Raw genomic sequence first — 14,006 nt, forward strand, 5'->3', positions numbered from 1 at the left:
GTCACAGAGTTATCAATGTAAAACCCTTCCCTCATGCATGAGTCAGAGGTTTCATAATGTAGAGACCATTCCTAGTGCATTTATCAAATAGTCCACGATGTAGAACCTGACTCTTAGGGTTTTGAGGAAGAGCAGTGCAAAGCTGATTAAGAGAGGGGCTGTGGGCTAGAAGCCCAGAACTGAGCAGCGGACAAAAATAATTCACAGTACATTATTGTCTAACAATAGTTGCTTTATTTAAGGAAAAGCACTTTAATGACAGTCAACTAAATAATATAGTTGAAATGGCAAATATAAAATGTTACTGTAAATATTAAATGTAAATGTAGCTGCTTCTGTTATCTGTGACATGTCATATGGCAATCAGCACACAACTATGCTTTAATCATATAACTAGAAATGCTCTTATACAGGCCTATTGGACATGACGCTTTTCACAATCAACAAGGTTAAGTTTATAGGCTCTGTCGAAAGTCCACAATATAAAACAATAGGGCTATAGCCTCCATTACCACATCTGATACTCATTATATCAAACGTGTTGGCTTTGATGTGAAAATAAGTAAACATACGCATGTGGTCTCTGCCTAGGGAATACATTGACATGAACCTTAAATCTCTCACTGGAGCTATCAGGTATTTTCTTGTATCAGACCAAGAAAAAGGGACATATGTAAAATTTGTCAGCAAGCTCCTATTGTAAATCACCTTTATATTCGTCCTATTATAACCATCAGAAAGTTAAAATTGTGAATCTCTTTCCTATGGTGTTTTTCAAGAAAAGATACAGTATAAAAGCACAATCTGATGTGTTTGCCTTTTCTTCTTGGAGTTGTCAGAGATTTCACATTGTAGAACATCTTCCTATTGTATTTGTCAGAGTTGCAACCCCCTTCATGTCGCATTTCTCAGGGAGCTCACAAGGTAACAGTACTTCCTATTGTATTTGTCATAAAGTGCACTATATATAACTCCTTCATTTGGTGTTTGGCAAGGAGTTCTCAATAGAAGACCCCTTCTTGTTGCATCTATCAGAGAGTTCACAAAACACAAAACCCTTTTCCAATGCATTTGAAGACATCCAGTTTGGTATGTCCCATGGCAGTCAGTAGGTTTAGGGCCCCAAATGTGTAAATCGGGGTATTTTCCACTGGTGTCCTACAGCCTCCATGCTTTGGTCCCTCAAACTAGCGACCACATACCCCTTTTAATACCTGATTCTGAAGCTTTCAAGCAGAACTGCAAATTGAAACCCCTCCTGAAGGGGCCTCACAGAATTGCAGGGTGAAAATCATATACCGAAATGATACATCACCAGAGGGCAACTAACTTGTTACATCTTCTTTGCTATTGTTATCTGTATGGTACCAGGTGACAATTTGCACACCAACAGGCGGTAATCCTAATAACCACCAATTCCACATTGAAATAGATAAAACATTTCACAATAAACAAAGTTTAGACCTACAGGCTTTGTCAAATCTTTGTAAATTTTAAAAAAAGAGGCCTACTCCATTTGTTACCACATTTAGTAATCAATAAAGTACGCCTATAAAATGAACATGGGTTTTTTACATAGGGAGACCCATCAAACATCTTAGGCAGACCAAAATAAACACTGATATGAACTATGACTTCACTCCTGGATACCAAACATTTAATATGCATGACCTAACACAGGGATATATGTACTGAACCCCTTTCTATTCCATTTGTCAGAGAGTTGTCAATGTAAAACCTGCTCCTATTGTATTTGGCATATAATTCAAAACGCAAAGCATATTTTGATGGTGTTTGTCATGGAGTTCACAATATAAAATCCCTTCCTATTGCATTTCTCAGAAGAGTTTACAATGGAAAACCTCCTCTGACTGCATCTGTCAGGGTTCAGAAAATAAAACAGAGCTGCCAGTGGGGAACAGTAAAGATTGACAGTTTAGATGGTTTTGTTAAAATTTAGAAGTCAGAAAACAGATTTTGATGAGATGAGTTTCAGAGCTTTTAGCAATGTCATCCTATTTGGAATCAAACAGAAGTTATCAATCAAATGATTCCAGGAAGTTGGACAGGGGGCATACTTTATAGAATGTGCCATTTCACCTACAGAATTTTGAAAAGAGATAAAATCTGTTTCTTGATGGTTTAGCAGAGTTGTCCTTTGCACTTTGAAGGCTGAAATAAGTTTATCACATGGACGATAATGCAGCTGGCGTTAAAGGCAGACTTTGCTTATGATGCTGGACTTTGCCATTTTCTGCTCCTGTTACCAGACACCCTGCAATTTCCAGCATGCCATTTATGCATTCCAGTAGTATTTTTGAAAGTCTTTAAAGTATGATGTTGCCCCATTACTGTCTGAGAGAACCTGCACTTGCACTATTGGTCTGAAATCCATCTGGGGTGTAAATTATTTCATTTTGTAACAGGAGCAATGACTGCATTTGTATTTCTGAAATGTTCATGTGTAGTTATGGAGATTATGATGAAAGCCACGAGTTTTGCTAGCTAAACTGGACTTTGTACAAATCTCCAAAAAATAGTCTTGAAAATCAGTGTTCAAATGATGATGGGTCATTCATACACAAGACGTAGGTTTCTGTTTTAGTTGGAGTTAGTTTGAGAGAGATAGATGCTGTTTGCTGTGCTAATGCTTAATTGTGTTTTCTTTCTGTTCTATTCTTTTCCTCTCTTTGAGCAGTGACAGTCTCTATTGTGCAGACCTACATTTCTCTGAACCCAGTATGCACGTAGTCCACTCCTTCTTACACACTTACCTATGCTATTTCCTTTGTTTCTCTTGTCTCCTCCTTGTGACTCTCATCACGCTCTTTCTTCAAGTCTCTCATTAACACAGCGGTGTCTCTCTCACACACCATTGTTTTGGTAGTGGAGCAGCGCAATTTAGTGCCCCACCCCTTCATATACAATCTATCCTCAACGTGTGTTTACCTGTATTCAGCTGTCTGCGTTTCATTAATTAATTATAGAAAGTGCATATGTATGCATTTTGATGAGACACCCCTATTTTTAACCAAATTATAATAAATGTATTTATCATAAAAGGAAAATGCATGTCCTTCTTAGATTGTATTTGGTATATTCACTTATGCTAACTGTACTTGTTTAGAACCCATTTTGAATCTAATGTTGGCCTCACTTGTAGCCGGCCCGAGTAGCACACGCTGCATATTAATAAAATATCTTACCAGTATCGTGTATATTTCTCTTGCCTGCAGGCGTCTTCATCACCATGCTTGATCAATCAATCAATCACTGCATTTGTAAAGCGCGCTACATAACCGCAAGGGTCTCAAGGCGCTGGGGAGGGGGGGTTGCTACTGGTTGAAGAGCCAGGTCTTGAGGAGTCTTCTGAAGGCCAGCAGGTCCTGGGTCTGTCGTAGGATGGTGGGGAGAGTGTTCCAGGTCTTGGCGGCGAGGTAGGAGAAGGATCTGCCGCCGGCGGTGGTTTTTCGGATGCGGGGGACTGTGGCGAGGTTGGCTGAGCAGAAGCTTCGGGTGGGGGTGTGAAAGCTGAGTCGGTTGTTGAGGTAGTTGGGTCCGGATTTGTGCAGTGCTTTGTGTGCGTGGATCAGGAGCTTGAAGGTGATCCTTTTGTTGACGGGGAGCCAGTGCAGGCCTCTCAGGTGGAGTGTGATGTGGCTGCGGCGGGGGACATCGAGGATAAGTCAGGCCAAGGCGTTCTGGATGCGTTGGAGTCGTCTCAGGAGCTTGTTTGTAATTCCTGAGTAGAGGGCGTACCCGGAGTCGAGTCTGTTGGTGATGAGGGCCTGGGTAACGTTTTTTCTCGTGTCGAGTGGGATCCATTTGAAGATCCTGCGGAGCATACGGAGGGTGTTGAAGCAGGACGCGGAGACGGCGTTGACTTGCCTGGTCATGGAGAGAGTGGAGTCGAGGATGACCCCCAGGTTGCGTGCGTGGTCCGTGTGTTCCGGGGCTGTGCCTAGTGACGCGGGCCACCAAGAGTCGTCCCAGGCTGATGGGGTGGGTCCGAGAATGAGGACCTCCGTCTTGTCTGAGTTCAGCTTCAGTCTGCTGTCCTTCATCCAGTCGGCTACGGCTTTCATTCCTCAGTGGAGGTTAGCTTTGGCGGTGTGGGGATCTTCGGTGAGGGATATGATCAGCTGGGTGTCGTCGGCGTAGGAGATGATGTTGAGGTTGTGTTGTCGTGCGACGTGGGCGAGGGGGGCCATGTAGATATTGAACAGTGTCGGGCTGAGGGAGGATCCCTGTGGGACGCCGCAGATGATCTCAGTGGTTTTGGAGCGGAAGGGTGGGAGGCAGACGATCTGGGTTCTGCCGGAGAGGAAGGATGTGGTCCAGGCCAGGGCCTTCTCTTGGATACCGGCGTCATGGAGGCGTGCTGATAGGGTGCGGTGGCAGACCGTGTCTAAGGCTGCTGATAGGTCCAGGAGGATGAGGGCGGCTGTTTCTCCTTTGTCCATCAGGGTCCGGATGTCGTCAGTGGCAGCGATGAGGGCAGTCTCGGTGCTGTGGTTGCTGCGAAAACCGGATTGGGAAGGGTCCAGGATGTTGTTGACTTCGAGGTAGCGGGTCAGCTGTTTGTTGACAATCTTCTCGGTCACTTTTGCCGGGAAAGGGAGCAGGGAGATGGGCCGGAAGTTCTTGAGGTCCTTGGGGTCCGCCTTGGACTTCTTCAGAAGGGCGTTGATCTCGGTGTGCTTCCATCTTTCTGGGAAGGTTGCTGTCTCGAAGGAACAGTTGATTGTTTTCCGGAGGTGGGGCGCGATGGCTGTGCTGGCTTTGTTGAAGACGTGGTGAGGGCAGGGGTCGATGGGGATCCGGAGTGGATGGAGTTCATTGTTTTGATCGTGTCTTCGTCGCTGACGCTGGACCAGACGGTCAGGTGACTGGTGCGTGTGGTAGTCGCAGAGGTGGTGGACTCGGTGGTGGGTGCAGGGGGTCGGGGTTGAAGCTGTCGTGGATGTCAGTGATCTTGCGGTGGAGGAAGGTGGGCAGGGAGTCGCACAGGTCTTGAGATGGCGGGATGTCGTTGGTGATGGAGCTGGGGTTGGAGAGTTCTTTCACGATGCTGAAAAGCTCTTTGGTGTTGTGTGCGTTGTTGTCTAGGCGGTCCTTGAAGGCGGGCTTCTTGGCGGTCCTGATGAGTTGGTGATGTCTGCGGGTGGCGCTCTTGAGGGCTGTGTGGTTGTCTGGTGTTCGGTCGTGGAGCCATTTCTTCTCCAGCTTCCGACAAGTGTGCTTGGAGATCCGTAGGTCCTCGGTGAACCAGGCGGCTTTCTTGTTGGTGTGGTTGGTTGTAAAGGTCTTGAGAGGGGCGAGGGTGTTGGCGCAGTCGTTGATCCACTGTGTGAGGTTGGTCGCGGCGGTGTCTGGGTCGGTGGGGTCGGTGGGTGGTCTCAGGGCGAGGGCGGTAGTCAGTTGGTCCTCGGTGACCTTGCCCCAGCAGCGGCGTGGTAGCTGTTGGGTGCGGTGGTGTGTGGTGGGTTTTCTGAAGGTGAAGTGGACACATCTGTGGTCGGTCCAGTGTGGTTCGGTGGTGTGGTTGAAGGAGACGTGGGGGCTTGCGGAGAAGATGGGGTTGAGTGTGTGTCCAGCGGCGTGAGTGGGTGTCGTTACAAGCTGTTTGAGTCCGATGTTGGCGAGGTTGTCAATCAGGGCGGTGGAGTTGGCGTCGTTGTTGTTCTCGAGGTGGAAGTTCAGGTCCCCGAGGAGGATGTAGTCCGTGGAAGTGAGGGCGTGGGTGCTGATGAGGTCGGCGATGGTGTCACTGAACTGTGGGCGGGGTCCGGGATGTCTGTAGATGAGAGTTCCTCTGAGGGTGGTGTTGGGGTCGGTGTGGATCTGGAAGTGCATGTGCTCGGCGGTGGTGAGGGTGTCATCGGTGTTCGTTGAGATTTTGATGGAGTCTTTGTGGATGATGGCGATTCTTCCTCCCACTCCGTTGGTGCGGTCTCTGAGGGAGATCTTGTAGCCCTGTCGGATGGCTATGGCGATGTCTGGTGCTGAGGTGGCGTTCAGCCAGGTCTCCGTCAGGAAGGCAACGTCGGGGGCGGTGGAGTCTAGGAGGTCCCAAAGTTCGATGGCGTGCTTGCGAGCGGAGCGGGTGTTGAGGAGGATGCAGCGGAGGTGGTTGGGTTCTCTGGCTGGTGGTGTGGAGGGTTGGATGCTGGTGAATCTGCAGTTCCGGCAGGTGAAAGGCCCCTGGGTGCGTTTCGGGGTGGCCCGGTAGCAGGGGTGGTCTCGTCTGGTGTTGAGTGCGTGGAGGGTGCTTGCGTCGTAGTGCAGTCTGGCGTTGCGGGGGATTCGGGTTCCAGGGGTTCTGGTGCTGGGTGCGGTCCAGGCGCGGACGGGCGCAGACGGGCTTGGCTTAGGCGCGCCTTCGGCGCACCAGCGGCGCGCCCGCTGCACGCCCGCTTCGCGGCCTCCATATGAGGGCTGAGGGAGGGAGGAGCAGCTGGGAGGTGGGAGCAGGCGGCCAATAGGAGTGAAGGGGGCGCGGCAGCAGGGGCTCAGCAGCAAGGGAAAAACCCAGGGGAAAACGCGGGGAAAAAACAGTGGGAAAAGACAGCGGGAGAGGGACAACAGAGCACAGGGGTACAGAAAGCAAAACACAGGGGCACAGAATGAAAAAACAAAGTGGCACAGAAGCCAGCGCAGGGGTACAGAAAAAAGGGAGCGAGTAGTCAGGCGGCAAAAGCGGCAACGGAGGTTCAACCCACAGGGGGCTGCGTGGCAGATGGGGGGAGCGACCTGCCTGGTGACAGGGTCAAAGGTTGATAAAGTTAGAATAGGCTTGTTAGAATAGGCCTATTCTTTATACTATTAGATGGGTAGGAAACTGAACCTTAATTAGGACTTGCCTTGGATATGGTGATTTAGACAGTGGGACAGGCAGATTGCACTGATGTTACATCCAAGGTCGGTCAGATGATTCCTCCTGTGCTGAGAACTGGGAAACTAGGATGTCTACCTGTTCCCCGAGAATACTGTTTTAGGGTTGGTTCATTTGGTGTAAACTGATATGAAAAATACTTCTAGAATTTTCCTTCATGCTTTAATTGTGTGCTCGTCAGAATTTCAGATCAGACCCTATTTCGCTGAGAGAAGATATCTTCTCCACAGATTTCTCCTGTCCAGACTGTTGAGCTTCAATTTCCCCTTAACACTTTTCATACTTTTTTTACAATAGGGGGAAATTACCTTATGGAACCCTGCTTGGGTGATATTTTGCTTACTATATGAGATTCTGGTTTACATTTTTTTTATAATATATACATTCAGATTGCATGATCATTTAAAAATGTACAGTCTTATGATATTGTTGGAAAATGGGTTGCTGTTAAGGGCAGGTAGGTACCTACACCTAGCAACAAGCCACTAACCTCTACTTAGGTCCAGTTAGGTCTCAGTAAATTAACCCCAGCTCAACCCTTGGTAGCTTGGCAACGAGCGTCAAGGCTTAACTTAGGAGACAGTGTGTAAAGCATTCAAATATCACAAAACAGTAATTAAATAAAACACAGGAAACAGTTTAAAAATCCAAAACCAATTTATAAAAATAGTTTATATTTTTATCTTTAAAATGACACAAAAACGAATAAAATCGGATAAAGGGAACCGGAGATATGAATTTTTAAAGAATTATTATTTTTCTAGCGCTTAGAAACAAAAAGCGCCAATCGGGTCATCTTGTTGCACCTCGACCGGGGCAAAGTCAAAGTTTCAGGCCGACCGCGATGGAGCCCTGCTCGGCTACAGGTCGCGGGAGGCCTTGGTTAAAAGTATACCTTCACACTTAATCTTTATTTTGAAGATTTTCTTCAGCGGGACGAACCTGCCAGTCCTATCCGACCTCCTGGAGCCCTTCTCCGGATATGCGATGCTGGAATCCTCGGTGGAGATTTTTACCTTCGGACTTAGTCGTTTTTTCGAGGTGAAAATCCTTCGACCGGGGTAAACCTGGATCTTGATCCGACGTCCATGGAGCCCTTCTCGGATACGATGGCTGGGAGGTCCCGGTCAACTTTTTACCTTCGGACTTAGTCTCTTTTTCGAAGATTTTTCTTTACCGGGACGAACCAGCAAATCAGGCCGGGTCGCGGTTGAGGCAAGCCGCGGCGGGTCGGTCCCTCTATGGAGCTTTTTTACAAAAATTCTCCAAACTTCTAAGGGCTTCACCCAGATGTCCTTTTAAGGTTCTTTTGGGGTCCACAGCTCACCCCAAGGGTCCAGAAGTTCTGAGATGGTCCTTGGGGGGTGCGGACTACAACTCCCAGAATGCTCCTGGCGCAAACTCCTTTTTGGCCATTGGGCAGTGGTCAGCTGGTCGCTTTCTTCAGGAGTTGGTGCAGGGGACTCTGGTTAGCAATTTTTCACCTGTAGCAAACAGGGAGTCCCTCCTTGAACCAGTTGAAGCCAGGCAAAGTCCTTCTTGTGGTGAAGCCCAAGTGTGCAGCTGGTGCAGTCCTTCTGAGTGCAGGTTCCAGGTGCAGGCCAGGGGTCCAGCAGGGCAGTCCTTCTTCTCCTTTGGTTCTTCCTTGTTGGAATCTGATGGGGGTCTACTCTGTTGGTGCAGGTCTGCCAGTTTTATCCTTGCTCCTGGGTGAAAAGCAGGGGGGTCCTGGTTCTCCAATCAGGTGCAGGGTCCTTCCCCCTGCGATGACCACTTCCTGGGAAGTGTGGCAAAAATCCATCCCAGAGGGCAACATTCTCTAAAAATCCAACATGGCTGAATCTGATTTTTGGAGGTTACATCTGGCTGAGCCCACCCACTGGTGTGGCTAAAAATCATAAACACACCCCTCTTATGCCCTCTCCTAATCTAATCAAGGGGGCACCTAGTTGTCTGGGGTTGCAGGATGTGGGGGTGTTGCTGGTTGCTCCAAATGTCCTTCTCTGCCTTTGAAGACCAGTTTGGCAGCCCTCCCCCTTTCTGCCTCACCATCTGCTGAGGGGAGATTCTCTCCCACAGGCACATTCCTTTGTGTGAAGCCAGGCCACTTCACACCTCATCAAGGCAGCTTGGCTAAGCTGCTACAGGCTGGCCAATCAGAGCACAGCAGCAAAAACAATGCAGGGCTGAAATTGGCAACTTTTTAGCTGCACATGTTATATTAAATCCAACAACTGGAAGTTGTGGGATTTATTACAACAATTAATTTGATACCAAATTCTTGGTATGCATCATTTAAGGAGACTTTAAAATTTAAAACAAAGTCTCCCCATTCTAGCCTATGAAGGCCATTTACTTCAATAAGGGAAAAACGAATTTGGCTGATTTTACCTCACCACGGCTTATAAAAATATTTTTATAAAGTCCCTGCTTAAAGTTACATGGCACCCAGCCCTAGGGGCACATAGGGCACACCTTAGGGGTGACTTATATGTAAAAATAAGGTAGTTTAAGACTTTGGAACTACTTTTAATTCCAAAGTCGAATTTGCATATAACTTTAATTTAAAAGCAGCCAGCAAGGCAGGCCTGCCTTTAAAATGACACTGGGCACCTCAGCAGTGCACCCATGGGTGCACCACCTATGCTGTGGTCCCTAAACCTACATGCCCTACCATATACTAGGGACATATAGGTAGGTTAACCTAGCCAATTATAATTAGCCTAATTTGCATATCCATTTTACACAGAGCACTGGCCCTGGGACTGGTAAGCAGTACCCAGGGCACAGCCAAGAGTCAGTAACCACCAGTACCTGTCCAAAAAGTGTGGGGGTGATCAGGGCAAAAAGGAGGACTTTCCTACAGATATGTTTTCTTCAATTCTGTTGATTGATTTAATTTGTAAATTTAACTAAATTGTTAATAAAAGCATCAGGTTTGGACACCATCCTTTGTTGTTTTTGTGGAATGATATAGGTTTCACTGTAATTAACTGTATTGCTGAGGTTAGTTATTTTCTTGCACTTCAAATCAACAAGCAAAGGTCTATACAGCCAATGGTGGCTTCTATATGACGATTTTACCAAGGGATTGAGATTCAAGAAACCCCACTTTATTAGTAGCATACCCTTCCCCATTTTCTTCCGCTTAGTGTAATGATTTCCACCTCTAATTTCTCTTTAGCGCATGCCACTATTTCAGTATTTGGGAAAACCTGGATAAAATCCTTCACAGCAGTTATTTTCTATGAACAAACCAGAACAGAACTCATGGCTTCCTTCTGCAGATGTTTCTAGGCATGAAACACCTTGCACTGTGTAGAGTTCTGTAAATTTATGCTCCTCTGACCTTTTTCGAATTGTTTTAATGTTTTACCAATATGAACATGGCAATACATACTTTCAATGAGAATCATTTTGCTTTATTGCTCAACCAGCAAAGCCTCAGGCTCTGCAGGTCATGGATTGCATCAAAGTGTACCACAGTCATAGCCAAGGGTGATTACTGCCACCTCACAAGGCTGTGAGGAGTGACATGTTTAGGCATGGCTGATTTCATAGTGGAGGGACACAGCTTTTTACCTGCCCCTTCTAGACAAGTTTTGTTGACTCTCTCATTGAAAGTTTGGTGAATCTACCATAAATGGCCTCCACAACTATGCTTGTTGTTGTATAACATATAAAATGTCTTGAGTATAAAAGTGGTTGTACGTAACATATTTGAGTGCTTATGAGATGTGTGATTTTTGCCTGTACGGCTATAACAATCTTCCCGAAGCTTTCCCTGTTCTTGTCTAGGAAACTGAGAGGGTTTGGGAATCCACATTTGCACTGTGCCGGGCAGTTGGACAGAGGACTGACCTGAACCAGTTTGCTACCTGGGTAGCTCTACTGCCATATCAATGCTGGTATTCATATAATTAAGACCAAGCAAAAACCTCTAATCCGGTAAACTGGGGTGCACATGGGAGAGCTACTTACAGGTAGCTGAAGAGCTACTAGTAGCTTACGAGCTACTGGTTGGCGAAGCCTGATCTACATCAATGAGTATCAGACATATAGCGGTTTAATTGTGCCAAACTACCCTAACCACTGGGTGGCCATCAGGATCATATATTTTTACAGCTTGAGTTATCAATTGTTTTGAATTGGTGTTTAATTTGTATTGTGTGTCTTTGGGCTTTACAAGGTTTTTGGCAAAGTCTCATCACTTTGGCGCAAAGCTGCTAGGCTGCCCTCTCTTGTTTCACTGTGACTGAGAATTTAAAACAAAGGGCAAATATATCACAACCGTCTTGATAAATTTGTAACATTCTATTGGCTGTCTAACATCATTGACATGAATTGCCAACAGTAAAACAGTAATAAAAAGTACATTGCTTAACAATGTTTAAAGGTGGCATGTATGTGCTTAAAAGTAAGTAGAAATGGCCCACTGAAAAAATTAAACAAAACTTGAAATGAAAGTAGAACTGAAAGAGAAATTGGTCTAGTAGCCCTGAGAACTAAGTAGACTATACAGTACTTTCTGCGCAGACGTTCACATGTGCAAGAGCAAAATAATGTCATTCAAAATGAAACGAGCAAGTGACTGACGTGTGTGTGCCCACTGGCCCATGCTGTAGGCTCTGGTGGGCTGAAGAAAATGTGAAAGAAGCTTAAATTGAGCAACGGATGAAGAGGGTTTTTGCAGTTTTATATAGCTTGAACTTGGGCTAAGGCCATCTACTCGAGAGCCAGATTACATTACATATTTTTAGGCATGGGGAGAGTAAGACATTTGCCCAGAATCACAGTATGCTGAGTCAAGGCCGGTACTCAAATCTGGACCCCCACTTTCAAGGTAGACAGCTTTGGTAGTTATGCCACATCCACTGCAGTGATAACCTAACCCCCTCTATGTATGCAGGTTGTTTTCTTTTGATATTTTGGGAAAACAGGAGGCAGGTGATATACTTAAAGCTCTCTCTATGTCAAGACATGTCAAAATTTGCAATCCCTACAGCCACTAGAACTCACATCTACAAAGGCCTTCTGCCTGCACACATACAGTACCCAAAACCAAATGATTAACCACTTGCTCTTCAACAGGCTAAAGCTCAATTATCCTGCAGTCACCTAAAAATCAGGAGTGTCGTGTTGTGTCCTTGTGCATTCACATGCAAAAGAAATAACAAAATCATATAGGTAATGAAATACCTACTTCACCAAAGGCCAAAACTTAAACGCCCTGCTTCCACCTCTGTTAACGCAGTAATTATTGATGAATATTCATGTATTTTGAGTGTTGGATTGGCATAGAAGATGCATTAACTTAGAGAAAAATAATGCACGCATTTGAAGGCGCGCCCACCAGAGTGGCCGTCAATGTTCACAAAGTGTACCTATTAATGGCTTATTAATATGAAATGTTGAGCATATGTTTGATTAATGTAGTAATTTGTCATGTAATGAATTGTGCATTAGCTTTATTAATCGTAGGCCTTAACTTAGCAAGGTCTTGGCCTAGTTGCACGGCCTCATGTCAAGCTGCATTTCTTAGGCGTTTATAAAATGGTTGCTTAGAGAATTAAATTGGGATTTTCCACTGTACTGACCATGTGATCGTAGCTGAAGTTAGTTCTCATGAGAAACTGCTGGCTAGCAGATGCTGTACTTGCTAGTGAAACAATGTTTAATGTAGTATGTGTAAGACTGATCTTCCCAGGAAAAGACAATGGATGCACATACTAAAGTATAAGCTGCAACAATATTGATACCTGACAAGCCGAATGACGGGAGCGGGAGACGAGGAACTGATCGTTGACATGTCAACCATGTACTAGTAGAATTATAGATTTGAAGTTTTAGTCTCATTGGACTAAATGTAAACATGCGATCCCCTGACCAATTAGGATGTGGGAAGTTGTTTTAGGAAATCTAACTTAGCCAGACTGCACCAAGAGAAGATGCACCATTTCTTTCGAACTGCCCAAAGAGCCACTTTGGCTATTATTTTCTTAACCGTCTTGAGAAGAAATGTGCTTAACTTTACTGCTTAAAGTGACTTTGCTTTTCTGAACTTTGATGCTGAATCCTAATGTCTTGCTGAGGGAACTGATGTCCTATTGACGAAGACTGTCACAGCTTGCTGAACCATATTGAGGACAGGTATACAATGACTTTACTGATAGCTATGTCTATTTGCTTTTGTTTCTAGGTCCAACCACTATTTTGATAGAGCCATTGCTAGATGTTTTTCCAAATTTCTGTGACTAAATTGTTTTGCATGAAGTCCAAACATGCTATTCTAATCTTATGTTACTTAGGGTTCTCACTGATGAAGCTCGCTACATGTAATAACAGTTGATGTATTTTCTTTGCTGAATCTAATTGTATGTGATATCATTTGCACAGTTATTCTTGCTATTAATATGTACCGTAACCTTAGAATGTGTAGTAGCTCAAGCTTTGATTAGATTGCGATTCTTTTGCCGCTTTGGACAGCCAGTATTGTTTCTGTATGATTATCATCTGATTGTGAGATTAAGTTACATGACATTAGCATTGTTAATATAGGGAAATAAACATTCTGACTTTTACATGAAGGTGTGGTTATTCATGATTGCAAGGTCATGGTGTGTGCAAATTACTGGTTCTTATTAATTACTAATGTTATTGATTGTTGTGGTTATTGATTTGTGTTGCTACAGGACATATGCTGGGAAAACCTTGAAGCGAGTCAAGAGGTCCATCGGCCTATTCGCGTCTCCCTTGTCAGTTTACTTAATAAGGTCTGACACGCTAACACCTCCAACACACAATTTCTTGGTCTGCGCCATATATGTACTCATGCAACACCGCAACGACATATGTCCCTGATCACATACTCTGGAACTGGCCAATGTACACACTCCCTAAAACCACCTCTGAGATTGAGGTTCCACGTCGCATACATGCCTATACACAAACTTATAGGAGACAGAAATAAAACCAAACAACATAAACAGCTGACCTGAAAGCGAGGAAGAGAACATACTATTGGTAAGACAAAAAATGCAAGGCACTGAATATTGGCACCGAGCAGTCCCTCACTTCTCCATGCGAGCAGTGCAGCCAAAACGGTTCTTCT

At 45.2% G+C, this 14,006-nt stretch overlaps 1 protein-coding gene across 1 annotated transcript in view; it reads right to left on the reverse strand.

Annotated features, from left to right (window-relative positions):
• Positions 1 to 14,006, reverse strand: part of ADAMTS2 (ADAM metallopeptidase with thrombospondin type 1 motif 2) — a 1,546,369-nt gene that overhangs the window by 618,753 nt on the left and 913,610 nt on the right. The gene's annotated exons all lie outside the window — the stretch shown is intronic.

The sequence above is a fragment of the Pleurodeles waltl genome, chromosome 7 (assembly GCF_031143425.1).
Source record: "Pleurodeles waltl isolate 20211129_DDA chromosome 7, aPleWal1.hap1.20221129, whole genome shotgun sequence".
In the NCBI taxonomy this organism is placed as follows: Eukaryota; Metazoa; Chordata; class Amphibia; order Caudata; family Salamandridae; genus Pleurodeles; species Pleurodeles waltl.